Source organism: Zootoca vivipara, chromosome 2 (assembly GCF_963506605.1).
Source record: "Zootoca vivipara chromosome 2, rZooViv1.1, whole genome shotgun sequence".
NCBI lineage: Eukaryota > Metazoa > Chordata > Lepidosauria > Squamata > Lacertidae > Zootoca > Zootoca vivipara.
In genome coordinates this window covers 13,430,966-13,447,414 of record NC_083277.1, presented here as the reverse complement: position 1 = coordinate 13,447,414, position 16,449 = coordinate 13,430,966, and the positions used below count along the sequence as shown (strand labels likewise).

The window sequence follows — 16,449 nt, the reverse complement described above, 5'->3', positions numbered from 1 at the left end:
TTTTTCCTTCTTCCCTGTGGTCATTCTGGAGTTCCAGTAAGTCCAATCGTGCCCCCCTCGAAGGGGAGGCACTCCATCCAACTTTTTGTAGAGTAAAATCATCATTTTTTTCGTGATGGGCTTCATTTTGTGTTAAGTCATCACAGTCCTCATCATTGTCATTCTCACATTCGTCTTCTTCAGTTTCAAAAGCTTCATCTTCTAAGAAATCATATTCTGCCATCATCATCTGGAATTGTTTCTGTAACACTTGCCGTTGTGTCTCCTCTTGACATAGTTCTATTCTTGCTTCCCACATTAAGGTCAAAACAGTCCGCTGAAACTCAGGCGGGTACCTTTTTGTTGACATAGTTCAGTCCTGTCAAGGTCAAAACTTGTCACATGGGGTGGAATATAATCGCAGTCTATTTTCTCGACTCCATTTTAACAAGCTGGCTGCATTCTTAAAAATAAAGTTCGAACTCACATTTCAAAAGTATATAAACCAAAAAAGAATTTCCAAAAAGTCCAGAGATAAAGATAGAAATAGAATTTAACTATAAATCCTGATCAACTCACTGGATTGTCTGGGCTGCCGGCTCCCGAGGAACAGAAAGGTCTTTCTTAGTCTTAACTTCTTTCTGCAGGGCAATCACAACCACAGTCTCTCTCCCCTTTTACCCTGCATTTAGGGGAGATTCTCTTTGATGCCTTTGAGGAATCCTTTTAAGTTGAAATCTTCTGTTTACGGCTTCGGGTTTCTGTTTACTGTCTCTTATGTTACCGTAGGGGGGGGGGTGGCTTCCTCTTTTCCCCTCTCTCCCAGGTCCAAATTGTTGCCTTAATTTACATTCCAAAGAATCCAAATTACTCACAGTCTATTCATTTGCTGAATGTTCTTTGAAGAATTGGCCACCTCCACTTCCCAGACTCGCAGCTTCGCACTCTCAGAGCAGCAATGTCAGCCTGTCCGCCGCGGTTCACCTCCTCGCTCTCGGGGGCTTAAACAAAGCCGATCCGGGGAGGAGAGAGCCCGCTTTTGGCGCCGCCAGGCAAAATCTGTCCCCAAAAAGCTCGATTTGGGGCTTTTAAGGAGGTTTCGCTTCGCTGGAACGATTCCCTCCACCTCTGAAGCGCCGAGGTCCGCTCCGCTGTGCGGACCCCCGTCTGAGCAAGATGGCGTGGTCAACCGGAAGCCTGACTGAAGCTCTTTCCACACTCCATACATTTAAATTGTTTATCCCCCGTGTGAGTCCATTGATGTTTTCTAAGTTTTCCACTGTCAGTGAAGCTCTTTCCACACTCCATGCTTTCAAATTGTTTATCCTCTCTCTTTTCACACTCCATGTATTTAAATGGTTTCTTCGTTATTTCCATTGGACATGGCCCACCAGAATTTTGACTGCCTTCTCCACTTTCTTTTTTCGACGGGGGTAGGGGGAGAGAAAATCCTATTTGTTTTCTAGGAAGAGAACAAAAAAGGAATATTACACACATCAATTAGCACCTGCTCTTATTTTAACAACTTGTTCATTGTCTCATATCCTCCATATGTTTCAACTTTTTAGGAAAGACAAATGAAACGATGTTAAATAATGGTCATGCATCACCAGCCTTAGTAAACGTTAATAAAGCAGCATTATCTTAGAATAAGGTTGAAATGTGGGGTTTACTTTTTATAAAAAGTGGTTTCTCACAGAAGAAGAGTTTGGATTTGATATCCCGCTTCATCACTACCCAAAGGAGACTCAAAGCGGCTAACATTCTCCTTTCCCTTCCTCCCCCACAACAAACAATCTGTGAGGTGAGTGGGGCTGAGAGACTACAAAGAAGTGTGACTAGCCCAAGGTCCCCCAGCAGCTGCATGTGGAGGAGCGGAGACGCCAACCCGGTTCCTCAGAGTATGAGTTTACCACTCTTAACCACTACACCACACAGGAAAGGGAGCTGCTCTATGTCCATGAACCTGCCCACTATTCATGGGGGTCCTACGTTCATCATGAAGTTCTTCATCCTCTGCACAATAATCCTCCACCCCTGCCAGTATGGGCACATTGGATTTATAGTGTTAGGGTCTAGATAAAAATAAAATAGAAAAATTCATTCCAGTAGCTTCTTAAAATGTAAAGGGGACCTCTGACCATTAGGTCCAGTCGTGCACGACTCTGGGGTTGCGGCGCTCATCTCTTTAGAGACCAGTTAAGTTTGTAATTGGTATGAGCTTCTGTGTCCATGCACACTTCTTCAGATACACTGAAACAGATTTCACCAGACCCTTATATATAGTGTGAGGGTGGTGGGAATGGGTGATTGACTGATAGGTGTGGTACACCACAGATTAGTCTAGATACCAATCATAATCCCTGGGAAATTTTTCAAGAACCCTTAAGATACAGTTTCACCAACTCCCAAATAACAGAGCCCTAGAGCAGCCTTTCTCTACCATGGGTCCCCAGATGTTGTGGGACTGCAATTCCCATCATTCCTAGCCATCAGGACCAGTGGTCAGTGTTTATGGAAGTTGCAGTGCAAGAACATCTGGGGATCCAAGGTTGAGAAAGGCTGCCCTAGAGGCACCTTCTATGCTGAGGTGAGGTATCTCTGACCCTCAAGTTGTGGTTGGACACAAAGTACTGTAAAGGTAAAGGTTAAGGGATCCCTGACCATTAGGTCTAGTCGTGACCGACTCTGGGGTAGCGCCGCACATCTCGCTTTACTGGCCGAGGGAGCCGGTGTATAGCTTCCGGGTCATGTGGCCAGCATGACTCAGCTGCTTATGGCGAACCAGAGCAGCGCACATAAACACCATTTACCTTCCCGCCGGAGCGGTACCTCTTTATCTACTTGCACTTTGATGTACTTTTGAACTGCTGGGTTGGCAAGAGCTGGGACCAAGCAACAGGAGACCGCCCTATTGCGTGGATTCGAACCGCCAACCTTCTGATTGGCAAGCCCTAGGCTCAGTGGTTTAACCCACAGCACCACCCGAGTCCCATTTTGGACACAAAGTACCATCTGCCAAAGCAAGGATGGCACATGGCCAGGGATGATGGGAGTCTTATCTAGTTGGAAACACTTTCCCCTTCTTCCCCCTCTTCTGAAAATGCTGAATATCTGTATTTCATGTCCTCCTTCTTCCATGATCTCCAAGGTCTTCCTGATACAGTCCAACTGCACACATTCCCAAATCACCCAGCACAATTTACTTCCCGAGGCTGCTGCATTTTGTCTAGGACACTGGCAATGGGACAGCACCTTCCACTGGATGAGAAGATAGAGGGTTAAATCAGGGCAGGCCAAATGGGACTCAGGTCTGTCCCCTCCTTGTCCCTCTCTGCATCTGCCGCCTGAGGGGGCTGCCTCAGTTTCCCTCATGGTGGTGCAGGCCCTGAGAACAGCTTTCTCTCTGTCCCCCAAAATACAGGACACATGACAAAGAAGACCTTGAAGTGTAACCATGGAACACAACAACAACAACAACAACAGGTTGTAACTCACTTTGAGCTGCCCTGGGCAAGAGAAAGCAACTAACAGATTCAATAAAATAAATAAATAAATAAATAAAAATAACAATTGCAGTAATAATTACACAGGCTGTGGGGGGGGGGGGAACCCACTCATTTCCATAATAATCTTCCCAATCCCTTAAATCCCACAGATCTGAAATAGTGGCAATAATGTAAACCTGGTGGAATGGAGAGGAGGAGTTGGGCACACTTATCTCTGGGTAGGGACCGTTTTGATATTTCTCCACAGAAACACAGCCATATGAGAGAGACTGCAGTAGACAAGGCAGAAGCCTCAAAGGGTGGGAATAATAAAGTGGGCTTCCTCCCTTTCCTCTCCCCCTCCAATGGTTGGACTCGCTATAACAGCCCCCAGCGCCCCATGAAGCTGCTGATCTGGGACTTATGGCAGGGCAAGGACTGAGCTTCAAGGGAGGAGAGGGTGGGTGGATCAGGCCTCCTGTTCAGGGATCTCTCCCTGGTCGACTTGAAGTCATGGCAGATTCCTGGGCAGGAGGGAGAAGTCAAGGCAGGGATCCCCCAAGTCTCTCTCTCTTTCTCCAAGATGGCTTCGATTCCTCCCCCAGGGATGCTTCCCTTCCTCCCTCAGCTTCCTAACTTTCTCTGCCCTCCTCCCCTGAGGGTCCCCTTTGCCCAGAGGCTCCCCCGCTCGCCTGATCCACAGAAAGAAGGGGGAGGGGGAGCGATTCCCTACTTCCTTTCATCCCCCCACCTCGCCCCAAATCCTGCCCTCCCTTCCCAGCTGCCCTGTTTGCAGATTCAGGGGGAGAAAAAAGCGCATCCTTCTCCCCCCCCCAATATATAGATATATTTTGCACCTCTTTTTCTTCCTCCTCTGCAGACCTGCTCCTCTTCCGGGAATCTGAATGGCGGCCCCTCCCCTCCAACCTTGGCTCTCCCCTCCCCCCTCAAAAGCTCCCTGCCTCTCTAGGAAGCGGAGCTCACTGACCCATGGGGAGGAATGAGCGAGGCCTCCCTCTCAGAACACACAAATTCTCCTCCTTCCAAACAAGGTCCGTTATCCTGTTTCTTTCCTGGGAAGGTCCCTGGTTCGATCCCCGGAGACGGCAGGGAAAGAGACCCCCCCCCCCAACCAGGGACGTCTTAGGAAAGGAAGCAGGAAAAGAGAGCGAAATAGGAGCTGTGCCCTTTCTTATATCTCACTAATAATATATAAATCCCGCTCAAACGTCTCCAACAGAATATGTAACAGAGCACATCTTTACAGAGCACTTAAATTTCACACGATATAATCTCACCTTTCATGTATCTCCACACTAAAGAAATTTGCACCTAGACAACTAGTCCATCAATTGATTGACAGCTTCAGCAAATCACAGTCCACACGGAGATGAACTCCTCTTCTGGCCTCTAACACTCTTCACATGTTCTCAACAGCCACTCACTCAGCCTGAGGGTGAGCGGGTGAGAAAAGGAGGGATTGTTGGAGGAGGAAGGCTTCGTAGAGAGGAAATAAGTTCTGGTTTTTATTAAGGAAGAGGCAGGGTTAGTTGGGAAAGGTCTCCATCCTCATTTTCGGAAGAGAGATGGTCTGGAGAGGAGGAGGAAGAGGGGCCATTTAATTGGGAGGCTTGTCGCAATGGCAAAGACGACAGGACTCAAGACAGGTTGAACTCAATGGGAAAGTGAACCAAGAGCAGAGCTCAAGGGCTTCCTTTTATTGAAACCTCAGGATGACAGTTAATCATTACAACGATAGTGTAACTTCTAGCCAATTACAGCAGTGCGGTCCCATACAAGGTGATGTTTCCTGTCACTCCCCAAGACATCCTCCATAGCCCACGTGTTGTTTTGCCATGCCCTCTGTCCATGCTCAAAGCACATGTCACTCTGTAAACACCCCCTCCTCGTTCCCATTGTGTTGCCCTCCTTGGCTTGACCCATCTGGTTTGTCCTGATTCATCCAGTTCCATCCAGATCCTCCTAGATCCTTCTAGCTCTGTTGTGACCTGTTGCCCTGCTGACCTGAGCCTCTGACCTGTGCTTCTTCACGTGTTTCCCATTCTGACATTAGCCGGTTTGCCGCGCTAATGCCCACACTCTCGAATATCGATGTGGCTTGCCAGCACCAGATCTCAGTCATTCCCACACATGCCAGCGCCATTTCCTCGTGTAATCCCCACAGAGGTTTGTGCAGGGAGAGAAGAGTGTGTTTCTCCTCCGTTGCATCTACAAACAGGGCAGATGGGAGGGGGGTTGGGGAGTGAGAGGAAGGTAGAGAAGGGCTCCCCTCCCCGTTCCCTCTTCGGATCAGAAGAGTGGGAGAAGGGCTGGTGGGGGGGGGCGCTCCTTTCAATGTTTGAAGCCCAGAAATGGAGCCAGCCTTGAGGGAGGGGGAACCGAAGACATTTGCTGCCTGAGAGGAACCAGAGAAGAGTGCTTCCCTCCCTCCCAAAGCAACCTTACTGGGACACTGAGCAGTCACCTGGGGACAACTATCTTCTCCCCACCAAAAACGAAAAGTGTGGTCTAATAATAATAATAATTATTATTATTATTTATACCCCACCCATTGCCACTCTGCGCGGCTTCCAACAGAAAAATTAAATACAGCAATCTATTAAACATTAAAATCCTCCCTAAACAGGGTTGCCTTCAAATGTTTACTCAAAGTCTGGTAGTTGTTTTTCTCTTTGACATCAGATGGGAGGGCATTCCACAGGGCGGGCGCCACTATCGAGAAGGCCCTCTGCCTGGTTCCCTGCAACTTGGCTTCTCGCAAGGAGGGTGTTGTGTCGTGGCTTAAGAAGTCCAGACACGCATCTTCAATAGAACAGTTCTTTATTCAGGGCAAAACAGGACTGACTGAGGGCAGGAAGGCTACATTTATAGGGACAGGGAACTAGCTAGAAAGGGATACATTTTGGAGGGAACAATATCAGGCAATCACAGTGCTGCCTTTTGGAGGGAACCAATAGAACAGAGGATCCAAATACAGCAGCTTAAATGAACCAATAGTAGCTGTACCTTCTGGAACCAAAAGGCAGTTACTTTACCCTAAAGCACATACAGACAATAGTAAGGCAGATATAAAATCCTTTGACTCAATACACAACAGAGGGAACCGCCAGAAGGCCCTCGGTGCTGGACATCAGTGTCCGGGCAGAACGATGGGGGTGGAGACGCTCCTTCAGGTATACTGGGCCGAGGCCATTTAGGGCTTTAAAGATCAGCAGCAACACTTTGAATTGTGCTCGGAAACGAACTTGGAGCCAATGGAGATCTTTCAAGACCGGTGTTATGTGGTCTTGGCAGCTGCTCCCAGTCTAGCTGCCGCATTCTGGATTAGTTGTAGTTTCTGGGTCACCTTCAAAGGTAGCCCCACATAGAGCGCATTGCAGTAGTCCAAGCGAGAGATAACTAGAGCATGCACCACTCTGGTGAGACACTCTACAGGTAGGTAGGGTCTCAGCCTGCGTACCAGATGGGACTGGTAGACAGCTGCCCTGGACACATTTTGACCTGCGTCTCCATAGAATCCAAAATGACTCCCAGGCTGCGCACCTGATCCTTCAGGGACACAGTTACCCCATTCAGGACCAGGGAGTCCTCCACAACACCTGCCCGCCTCCTATCCCCCACAAACAGTACTTCTGTCTTGTGAGGATTCACCTCAATCTGGTAGCCGCCATCCATATTCCAACTGCCTCCAGGCACGCACACAGGACCTTCACTGCCTTCACTGGTTCTGATTAGACGCAGCCTCCCCAACAATGTTTTATGGATTGGGGCACATCCTGCAGCTGGTTGGACTCTGTGACTTCTGTGTTATGGGGAGAAAATGGGTTTTGGTATTGACAGCTCCCCAACTCCATCCAGGTGGAGTCTAGCCCTGCAGATGCTGGATTGATCATAAAATGCGAGACTGCAGCCAATAAATGAGGAAGCAAATGTGTACCAGAAGGCCTGATCATTTAGTTGTTGCAACAAAGGTCTCAATCTCTAAGGAGAGTAAAAATGAAAATGTCCAGAACAAAGATTACATGAGATTTTAAAAGTTCCCACAACACATTTCTCAGAGTGCCACCAAAACATCATAGGTACAGTGGCACCTTGACATACGAATGACTCGACATACAAATTGTTCGAGTTACGAAGGGAAAAAATGGGGGCGGGCTTACGAATTTATTCGACTTACGATCGAATGTGTGCCAGCCTCGCTTGGGATCGGGCTCTCGCCGGTTCCCCTATCACCGACGCTGCAAAGCTGGCCTCCTGCCGGCCTCACACGGGATCGGGCCCTCGCCGGCTCCGCTACCGATCTTCGTGTGACAGGCGGGGGTGGGGGGAAAGCGGAGAACGATCCTCCGCTTTCCCCCCCACCCCTGCCTGTCACACAGCACATAGCCGAAGATCGGCAGGCGCTGCTTGCCGGGCTTGTCAAGCCCGGCAAGCAGTGCCCGCTGATCTTCGGCTCTGTCCCGACGCGCTACGGCTCGGGGAAGCAGGCAGGGAGACGGAACAGCCCGCAGCTTCTCCGGCTGTTGCCGTCTCCCTGCCTGCTTCCCCGAGACAAAGCGCCTGGGGGACGGAGCCGAATTGCAGCGCGGCAGGGCTTTTTGCCGTTTGCCTTCCCCGAACCAAGGGGAAGGCAAACAGCGAAAAGTCCCCGCTGCACCGCAATTCAGGGCTCGCAGCGGTGGTGGTAGCGGAGCCGGCGAAGGCCCAATCCTGCGCTACCTCGCCGGCCTCCCGCCGGCCTCCCGCCACTCACGCTACCTCCCGCGGCCCCTCCAGCTGCTGATCTGGCCATAGGGCCGGATCGGGCCCGTCGCCGCCGCAGCCACCGGCCTCCCCACCTGCCAATCCGGCCATAGGGCCGGATCGGGCCCATCGGTGCCTCCCGCTGGCCTTTAACGTGCCTTTTTTTAAAGGCCTCGGAATGAATTAATCCATTCCCAATGCATTCCTATGGGAAACATCATTTTGACTTACGAATGTTTCTACTTACGAATGTGCATTCGGAACGGATTAAATTCGTAAGTAGAGGTCCCACTGTATGTCAAAAAAGAGGAGTGGTGTTGGGCAGAAATCTGTGATCCAGACATGGCCTTGTCAATCACACCTTGTTTCAACATTCATCGAACACAAGGAAAAGAAAATATCCCATCATCACTGAGGTCCACTTCTGAGGGTCTTCTGGCAGTTCCCTCACATTTACAGGGTACCAGGCAGAGGGCCTTCTTGGTAGTGGCACCCTCCTTGTGGAAAACCCCCCCTCAATATCAGATGTCAAGGAGAGAAAGAATTACATAACTTTTGGAAGACCTCTGAAGGCAGCCCTGTTCATGAGCAGGGCGGGGATCTCTCAGACGTGGAGGCTTCACACTGAGAGATCCCTGCCTCCACTCCTGCTGGCACGCAAGGAGCAGGAGGAGGCAGCTCCACTGAGGAGGGCCTGGTTGCCTTCAGGTGGTGCAGGGGCTCTCAGATGCAGCTTCCAGGCTGCCTCCACCTTCCCCAACCCAGCAACTATTCAGCCTGGCTGCCTTCATGGGGTTGCAGGGGATCTGATGCAGAGGTGGGGGGCTCCTTTAAACTTCTCCCTTGAGGGGACTACAGCCGCGAACCCCTCAATGGAAAGTGTGAAAGAGCCTGCACCTCCCCAGCTGAGCAGGCCTGATCCAGCTCCTGTTCCCATGCAAGCAGCAACGCTGCCAAGAGGAGCAGCCCAATCCCACTCCTACTTGCCTGAAAGCAGGGGTAGGTTGGTGGTTGGACACAAAGGTAAAGGTAAAGGGACCCCTGACCATTAGGTCCAGTCACAGACGACTCTGGGGTTGCAATGCTCATCTCGCTTTACTGGCCGAGGGAGCCTGTGTACAGCTTCCGGGTCATGTGGCCAGCATGACCAAGCCGCTTCTAGCGAACTAGAGCAGCGCACGGAAATGCCGTTTACCTTCCCACCGTTTACCTTCCCACCTATTTATCTACTTGCACTTTGATGTGCTTTCAAACTGCTAGGTTGGCAGGAGCAGGGACCGAGGAATGGGACCTCACCCCGTTGCGGGGATTCGAACAGCCAACCTTCTGATCGGCAAGCCCTAGGCTGCGTGGTTTCCCAGGTAGCATGGCCAATTGACAGGGTTTGTGGGAGTTGTACCTCGGTCCTCAATTCAGGGATAAAAGGTTGGGGGGGGAAGCAGACAGAAGGTAAAAACAGAACACCAAATAAACCCACTGTAGCTCTGCAACTGAACTAAACGTAGCCTATTGACTGTTCAATTTTATTGACAAAGGCTCTGGAAAGCTGGGCAGCTTCTTAGAAGATTCAGAATTCCAGTAATAGACAGGAAACTGGATGCTCTGACGTTGAGGGAGGGGGCAACGAGGCTGCAAAGGCAGCTCCGCTTTTCTAAAAAGGCTCTTTGGCCCTTTCCTCGCAAGCTTCTCGTGCTCCCCTAATCCAGTTAGGAGGAAGGAAGACTAGGTTGTGCAAGCATCATGATGATGATAATAATAATAATTTTAAAAAGTGGAGCTACTTTTGAAGCACAGCAATTTCCCCAAGATGCCAGCTCAAAACAGCCGCCAGCTTTTTACCCGGCAAGCTAGGAGTGGAGGAGTTACCTGCCCAAACGTTGCGTGCTGCCAATTCCGGTACTTATTTCGACACGGGATTGTGTGGTGGTGAAGAGAGAGCAGAGAATGGCCAGCGTCCAGGGATGCCGAAACTGTGGTTGCGGAGGAAGCAGCCGCACGACCCACTCGTGCGAAAGAAAAAGCAGGATAATTCTAATGTTGCTCCAGGCGCCAATAAATAGTGGCGGGGGCCTGAAGCCACGCCTTTCCCTGGGCCCTCGCGGGGTGGTTTTTTTTTTTTTGGTGGCAATCAATGAATGAGCCGAGCGTATGTGAATGAGAAGGCGCGCCAAGCGCCCACGAATCAACGCAAGTGGAGCGGCGAAAATTGCGGTGTGTGTGTGTGTGTGTGTGTGTGTGTGTGTGTGTGGAAGGTGAAAAACCTGGCTTGGCATGCAAGTCCCGAGTCTGCTCTCGCCTGGAGAGGTCCACTTCCGAGGGTCTTCTGGCAGTTCCCTCACATTTACAGGGGACCAGGCAGAGGCCTTCTCAGTAGTGGCACGCTCCCCATGGAACACCCCCTCTCAATTTCACATGTCAAAGAGAGAAAGAATTACAGTACATAACTGTTGGAAGGCAGCCTTGTTCAGGAGTAGGGCGGGGATTTCTCAGACGTGGAGGCCTGGCTGCCTTCAAGTGGTGCAGGGGCTCTCAGATGCAGCTTCTGGGCTGCCTCCACCTTCCCCAACCCCAGCAACTATTCAGCCTGGCTGCCTTCATGGGGTTGCAGGGGATCTGATGCGTAGGTGGGGGCCGATCCAGCTCCTGTTCCCATGCAAGGAGCAACGCTGCCTGGAGTAGCCTGATCCCACTCCTACTTGCTGCCCGGCCTGCCTTCCCTCGCAAGGAAAACGGAAGTATGGCACCCAAAACGGAAGTTATACTCAGAACAGAGCACGTTTGGCTTCCAAAAAAAGTTCCAAAACTCATTTCTGAGTTTGAAGTATTCAGGATCCAAGTATGTAGCCGTGTTGGTCTGAGGTAATTGAAACAAAATAAAATCTTTCCAGTAGCACCTTAGATAAAGGGACCCCTGACCGTTAGGTCCAGTTGCGGACGACTCTGCGGTTGCGGAGCTCATCTCACTTTACTGGCCAAGGGAGCTGGCGTATGGCTTCCGGGTCATCTGGCCAGCATGACTAATCTGCTTCTGGCAAACCAGAGCAGCACACAGAAATGGCGTTTACCTTCCTGCCGGAGCGGTACCTATTCATCTACTTGCACTTCGATGTGGTTTCGAACTGCTAGGCTGGCAGGAGCTGGGACCGAGCAATGGGAGATCACCCCGTTGCGGGGATTCGAACTGCAGACCTTCTGATTGGCGTGCCCTAGGCTCTGTGGTTTAACCCACAGTGCCACCTGCGTCCCCTACAAACTTAGGGAGACCAACTAAGTTTGTGTTAGAGACCAACTAAGTTTGTCATTGGTATGAGCTTTCGTGTGCATGCACACTTCTTCAGATACACTGAACATCCTGACATCAGGAATCACAAGACACAGAAACCAGTAGGAGAGCACTTCAGTATCCCAGGACATTCTGCACAAGATCTCAAAGTAGCTGTCTTATTACAGAAGAATTTCAGAAATAGACTGGAAAGAGAAGTTGCTGAATTGCAACTTGTTACCCAACTTAAAACCATGGAGAGACCTGGTCTGAATAGACACTGGATTCTTCATTATACACGATAAAGCTATTTTTAGCCATCTCACCCTTGCTTTTTCCTGTAAGACTAATTGCAGTTGTGAACAGTCATCAACAGGTTTACCACACCTATCAGCCAATCACCCATTCCCACCACGCTTCTGAGTAATACCCCTCCCCACCCTCTCACTATATATAAGGGTCTGGGGACTTCTGTTTCAGTGTATCTGAAGAAGTGTGCATGTACACGAAAGCTCATACCAATGACAAACTTACCGGTAGTTGGTCTCTAAAGTGCTACTGGAAGGAATTTTTTTATTTAGGTTCTTAGTAGTTAGAGAACTAAGCCTTTCGAAAACTGAGGTACTGCTGTATTTATTTCCCCCCAATTTGAACTGTATTCATCCTTTCCCCCAGTGGTGATTTTCTTGAGTCAAAATAAATATACCCCCTAAAAAAGTTTTTAAAGCAAAAAAGCATTGGGTTATACCATAATATTACATATCAATGCAAAGATTATTTAATGAAGAATGCAATGCAGTAACTTTTCATGAAGGATTATTTATTACAGCAGTAGTCCAAAGAAGAAATGTGAAACAAACAGGGGGGGAAATGGATATACAGGTAGAATGGTCGTGCTGGCACTTTGTGATAAACAAGTGGATTTTGCGTTGCAGGTTGGATACTCAGTCTCTAAAAGGTTTCCCACCACTGCCCTAGGAGCATGTCCAGTTTCAAAGGTGGAGGGAGGCTTTCCACCCTAAGTGCCCAGAGGTGGCTCCTGCCTTGGGGCAGCTGGTGGATATGGAGGAAATTGACCCTTAGCACTCTCGGTTTGGGACCTGCCTGAACCTCCTTCCACATTATTCTCATCTATTTTGTTTCTCCCCTGTGTCATTTTGGGGATAGCCTTCTACACACAACTTGTGTCACCATGCCCCCACCAGCACATTTCTTTGAGATGCTCTGGTACGGCCCCTTCTTCCCTGTGCCCCCTTCCCTCCTTATGCAAGACGTGCAGCTAGGAACAGAGCTTTTCCTGGTTACACCACTAAATATCCCTTTAATTTCTCCTGCTACCAAATATATATACAGTGGTACCTTGACTTACGAATGACTCAACTTACGAAATTTTCGACATCCGAAGGAAAAAAATGGCTGCGCACTAACAAATTCATTGACATCCGAAGGGGAACTGCGGGCGGCTTTAGATGGGTTTTCCTCGATTTACAAATTTTTAGATGCAGTTTCTTCGACTTACGAATGTTTCAGTCTCCCCCCCCAATGCATTCCTATGGGGGCTTCGACTTACAAATTTTCCGACTTGCGAAGGTGCCGTCGGAACGGATTACCTTCGTAAGTCGAGACACCACTGTATCTATAAACACTATATATATATATATATATATATATATATATATATATATATATATATATATTAAAAAACACAATATCCCCTTCATGGATCAATGCCTTGTCGTGGCGAAGGGGCTTGAATAACTCAGAGAAGCTATGAGCTATGCCATGCAGGGCCACCCAAGATGGACAGGTCATAGTGGAGAGTTTTGACTAAACGTGATCTACCAGGAGAAGGAACTGGCAAGCCACTCCAGTATCCCTGCCAAGAAAACTCCATGCACAAAGACAACAGGCATATAAAAGTTATGACGCTGGAAGATGAGCCCCTCAGGTCAGAAGGCGTCCAACATGCCACTGAGGAAGAGCGGAGGACAAGTACAAGTAGATTCAGAGCTGATGAAACCGCTGGGCCAAAGCCGAAAGGTTGCTCAGTTGCGGATATGCCTGGAAGCGAAAGGAAAGTCCAATGCTGTAAAGAAAAATATTGCATAGGAACCTGGAATGTAAGAACCATGAATGTAAGCTGGATGTGGTCAAAAATGAGATGGCAAGAATAAATATTGACATCCTGGGCATCAGTGAACTAAAATGGAAGGGAATGGCCGAATTTAGTTCGGGTGACTATCATATCTACTACTGTAGGCAAGAATCCCGTAGAAGAAATGGAGTGGCCCTTATAGCCAACAAAAGAGTGGCAAAAGCTGTTCTGGGATGCAATCTCAAAAATGACAGAATGATCTCGATATGAATCCAAGGCAGACCTTTTAACATAACAGTAATCCAAGTTTATGCACCAACTACTGAAGAAACTTGTTGTTGTTGTTGTTTAGTCGTTTAGTCGTGTCCGACTCTTCGTGACCCCATGGACCATAGCACGCCAGGCACTCCTGTCTTGCACTGCCTCCCGCAGTTTGGTCAAACTCATGTTCGTAGCTTCGAGAACACTGTCCAACCACCTTGTCCTCTGACGTCCCCTTCTCCTAGTGCCCTCAATCTTTCCCAACATCAGGGTCTTTTCCAAGGATTCTTCTCTTCTCATGAGGTGGCCAAAGTATCGGAGCCTCAGCTTCACGATCTGTCCTTCCAGTGAGCACTCAGGGCTGATTTCCTTAAGAATGGATAGGTTAGATCTTCTTGCAGTCCATGGGACTCTCAAGAGTCTCCTCCAGCACCATAATTCAAAAGCATCAATTCTTCCCTGCCCGAGGGAAGCATCAAGCATCAAGGATTCCCTGCCCGAGCTGCTTCAGGTCGTGTCGGATGTGCTCCTGGAGACACCTAGCTTGGTTGTCTTAGGGGATTTTAACATCCATGCCGACACGACCTTACAAGGAGCCGCTCGGGACTTCGTGGAAAGCATGGCCACCATGGGGCTGTCCCTGAATAAGTCTGGCCCAACTCATAGCCGTGGACATGCCTTGGACTTGGTGTTTACCTCTATGGATGTTGGTGATCTGACATTAAGTAAAAGCGAAACAAAAGAAGTGCCATGGTCAGATCACTTTCTGGTGCAACTGGACTTCTCCGCAACCCTTCCCCTCTGCAGGGAGGTGGGACCGATTAGGATGGTCCGCCCCCGCTACTTAATGGATCCAATTGGCTTCCAGAGAGTGGTAGGGGATGTTTTATCCCATGTCGATGGCCTTTCAGCTGATTCCCTGGTGGCCCGCTGGAATGCGGAGTTAACCAGCGCTATTGACTGTCTGGCTCCGAAGCGCCCTCTCAGATTGCATGGAGCCCGGACAGCCCCGTGGTTTTCCCCGGCGCTGAGGGCGATGAAACAGTCGTTGAGACGGCTAGAGCGCCGGTGGCGGAAAACTCATTTTGAATCAGACCGGACACGGGCTAGAGCTCAACTTCGAGCCTACCAAGTGGCAATGGCGACGGCGAAGAGGACCTTCTTCACCGTCTCCATCGCATCTGCAGAAAACAGCAGCAGGAGACTCTTCCAGGTGGTTCGCAATTTAGCGGAACCACCTGCTCCATCCGGGCCCAGTATGGGCCACATGATCTCCTGCAATGATTTTGCAAAGTTTTTTGCAGATAAAGTCGCTCAGATTCGGGAAGAGGTAGACTCCACCGTGGGAGCAGGGCCGGGGCGGGGGAGTGCTAGAGTCCTGTCTAGTCAAGCTTTGTGGGATCAATTTCAATCTGTTACCTCCGAGGATGTGGACAGGCTGCTTGGACGAGTGAAACCAACCACCTGTCTCCTTGATCCTTGCCCATCCTGGCTTATAAAAGCTAGCCGGGAAGGGCTGGGCGATGGGCTTCGCGGGTTGGTAAATGCTTCTCTCCATGAGGGAGTCTTCCCAGACCCGCTGAAAGAGGCGGTTATTAAACCGCTTCTTAAAAAACCATCTTTAGATCCGGCCAATATGGCCAACTATCGCCCAGTCTCAAATCTTCCATTCTTGGGCAAGGTGATTGAGTGAGTGGTTGCTGAACAACTCCAGGCACGCCTGGAAGAAGCGGACCATTTGGATCCCTTCCAGTCAGGATTCAGGCCTCATCATGGGACTGAAACTGCCTTGGTCGCACTGGTCGATGATCTCCGGCGGGCTAGGGACAAAGGTAAGAGCTGTTTCCTTGTTCTGCTGGATCTCTCAGCGGCTTTTGACACCATCGACCATAACATCCTTCTGGACCGTCTAGAGGGCTTGGGAGCTGGGGGCACTGTTATGCAGTGGTTCCGCTCCTTCCTCCTGGGCCGTGTTCAGAAAGTGGTGGTGGGGGATGAGTGTTCAGACCCCTGGGCTCTCACTTGTGGGGTGCCTCAGGGTTCTGTCCTCTCCCCCATGCTTTTTAACATCTATATGCAGCCGCTGGGAGAGATCATCAGGGGGTTTGGGCTGGGTGTCCATCAGTATGCTGATGATACCCAGCTCTACCTCTCTTTCAAATCAGAACCAGTGAAGGCGGTGAAGGTCCTGTGTGAGTGCTTGGAGGCGGTTGGAGGATGGATGACGGCTAACAGATTGAGATTGAATCCTGACAAGACAGAAGTACTGTTTGTGGGGGACAGGAGGCGGGCGGGTGTGGAGGACTCCCTGGTCCTGAATGGGGTAACTGTGCCCCTGAAAGACCAGGTGCGCAGCCTGGGAGTCATTTTAGACTCACAGCTGTCCATGGAGGCACAGGTCAACTCTGTGTCCAAGGCAGCTGTTTATCAGCTCCACCTGGTACGCAGGCTGAGTCCCTACCTGCCCACTGACTGTCTCTCCAGAGTGGTGCATGCTCTAGTTATCTCCCGCTTGGACTACTGCAATGCGCTCTACGTGGGGCTACCTTTGAAGGTGACCCGGAAACTACAACTAATCCAGAATGCGGCAGCTAGACTGG

The 16,449-nt window shown here is 49.8% G+C and overlaps 1 protein-coding gene across 1 annotated transcript in view; it reads right to left on the bottom strand.

Moving 5' to 3' along the window:
• Window positions 1-16,449, bottom strand: part of LOC132591584 (oocyte zinc finger protein XlCOF6-like) — a 34,512-nt gene that overhangs the window by 2,355 nt on the left and 15,708 nt on the right. The gene's annotated exons all lie outside the window — the stretch shown is intronic.